Below are 3,075 nucleotides of genomic sequence, written 5' to 3'. Positions count from 1 at the left end.
CTTGTGGTCACAAGAAGCACTGAGCGTAGGCCTACTATGCATGAAAGAGATATGTTGAATGTGTCACAGACACCAAAAGACGGAGAGACTCACATCGCTGGTCAAGAGACACCAAATTTACATATCTCCGATAATACACCAGAGAAATACCGTTCACTTGTGGATATATATGCAGATACGGAGGGAGAACAAGTGCTGGACGAGTTGTTGCTACTTGAAACCGAGGAACCCTCGTCTTATAGTAAAGCAACAAGGGAGGAGGTGTGGCAGCAGGCTATGAGGAGTGAAATTGACACGATAGAAGAGAATCGCACTTGGTCCTTAACTGTATTGCCTCTCGAGAAGACACCCATTGGACTGAAATGGATCTACAAAATAAAACGGGACTCAGAAGGGAAGGTAGTCAAACATAAGGCAAGGATAATTGCGAAAGGTTATGTCCAACGGCAAGGAGTGGATTTTGATGAGGTCTATGCACCTGTGGCTCGACTAGACACTATCCGGGTAATTCTCGCTGTCGCTGCAAGCAGGGGATGGGAAGTTCACCACATGGATGTGAAATCTGCCTTCCTGAATGGAGTCATAACAGAAGAGGTTTACGTAACCCAGCCAGAGGGATTTGAGGTGCCAGGGAAGGAGCACATGGTATACAAGTTAACCAAGGCCCTATATGGACTGCGTCAGGCCCCGCGAGCGTGGAATTCTCGTTTGGATGGCTATTTGAAGACTCTCCACTTTTAGAGAAGCACTCAGGAGCAAGCACTTTATACAAGACAAGAAGAAGGAGTTGCAGTCATTGTGGGAATCTACATGGATGATTTTATAATCACAGGAAGAAGCAAGGATGAAATTGACCAGTTTAAAGAACAGATGATGGTGGAATTTAAGATGAGTGACCTGGGGCTTTTGTCATATTATTTGGGTATCGAAGTAGACCAAAAGGAGAAACAAATTACAATCAGACAAACAACATATGCTAACAGAGTACTACAACGGTTCGAAATGAGTGGAAGTAACGCAGCCAATCTCCCTCTAGAGCCTAAGCTGAGACTACACAGAGATAGTGAAGGCGAACCTGTGGATGTCACTGAGTACCGCCGGAGCATCGGGTGCCTCAGATACCTTCTACACACTCGACCAGACATGGCGTATGCCGTGGGAGTACTTAGCAGATATATGCAGAGGCCGACTACGATGCACAGTAAAGCAGTAAAACAAATATTAAGATACTTGAAGGGGACCACACACTTTGGTTTGGTATATATCAGAGGTGAGAAGAGCGAAGAATTGGTTGGCTACACTGACAGCGATCTAGCGGGTGATCTCGATGACAGGAAGAGCACAGGAGGGATGGCATTCTATATCAATCAAAGTCTGGTATCGTGGAGCTCATACAAGCAACGAACGGTGGCATTGTCTTCGTGTGAGGCCGAATACATGGCAGCAGCTGCTGCTGCTTGCCATGCAGTTTGGTTGGCAAGTATAGTCAATGAAATGATTGGGAGTACACTCGAACCGTCAACGGTGTTCGTGGATAATAAATCAGCTATTGATTTGATTAAAAATCCTGTTCATCATGGTCGCAACAAGCACATAGATATGCGCTTCCATTTCATCAGAGAATGTGTTGAGAAAGGGAAGATCATAGTGCATCCAGTGAGCTCCGGAGAACAGAAGGCAGACATATTGACTAAAGCGTTACCGAGCATGAGGTTTGCTGCTTTACGTCAATCGTTGGGAGTGAGAGAGTTGGAACCTCGTAGCTTGGATTAAAGGGGAGTATGTAGGTTGTAATCCATACGAGGTTCGTGATTGGAGAGAAGTGGGCTGGTGGTTCAGTGGATCCACCCAATGCGGGCCAGCTGTGATTCGTGTCTCAACTCATGCACGAGGATCACATGGTTACTTGCGTGTTTGGGTGAACCTCGTACGATGGATTGCCATCGCGTTAAATGCATGGATCTTATGCATGGATCTAGATTAGATTTCTTAATTTATTTTGTTATACTATTCCTAGTTTTTCTCATCTCTCTTGTCTGCCCCTGTCATCATTGTTATGTAGAGTGTTATAAACTTTTGGAAGGTAGCAAGCAAGGAACTAAGGCCATTGCTGAAACTCTCTGTTTCTTGCTTTGTTCTTCTTGTGTGACTGGTTTATTCTTACATTGGAAAAGGTGACAAAAAGCAATTCAGTTACATATATTACATATTGTTACGTATGAGATCTTGAAACTGTGACCTCTTGAGCATGTAGTATTTTGATGAAATCGACATGCCTCACATTTTGGAGCTAAAGTGTCTGCAAGCAACACCGAGACCAAAGAATTTGAGTGGAGAAATGCGATTTCTCTAGGATGGGCACAACATGTTTACTATGCCACCAGATGTTCCTCCTCTCGAATGCAGAGTGAGTTTCATCCTTCTTGCAAAACTTCATGCTTTAAAATAACATGCAACTTAATTATATGAGAACATATACTCTCTTGGTGTCATCTCAGTCATATGCTTAGTATTTATCTGGCATTTGGGCAGATGACGATGTTGTGAGAGATGCTCTCCACATCCATAAGGTATATAAATTAAAGATAGTCTGATATGTATGTCATTTCTGGTATGCGTTGCTGAAATGTCATTCATACAAAGCAGGGAACTGTCCCAGAATGGATCAGATGCAATGGTAATTTGCAGTATGCCAAAGATTTTCTAAGCAATGTAAAATATATACCAGCACAAGCTCAAAAGCCGAGGTTATCGAGCTCTTGTTTACAAGTTGAGCTAGACCTACTGACAAGACCATGTTTCACTTTGATGCATCATCATACTGCAGTCACTAATACTATTTTTGGATTGATGAAAGTGGGGATCATGATCTGGGGTTCGACACCACATATAGGAACTCAGACATGGATTAGATCTCTAAACTACTCCATCATAGACGAATGGAGATCTTGGTCTCCGGCTGCTAAGTAGCATGGTGAGTTTGCTAAGAATTTAATAAGAGTAATAATAATTTGTTGACAATGCACATGCTTTCTATATTTGCAGACTGATGTTGTTGTTTGGATTAAAATTTCA

Source organism: Dioscorea cayenensis, chromosome 2 (assembly GCF_009730915.1).
Source record: "Dioscorea cayenensis subsp. rotundata cultivar TDr96_F1 chromosome 2, TDr96_F1_v2_PseudoChromosome.rev07_lg8_w22 25.fasta, whole genome shotgun sequence".
NCBI lineage: Eukaryota > Viridiplantae > Streptophyta > Magnoliopsida > Dioscoreales > Dioscoreaceae > Dioscorea > Dioscorea cayenensis.
This window is presented reverse-complemented; position numbering follows the sequence as displayed.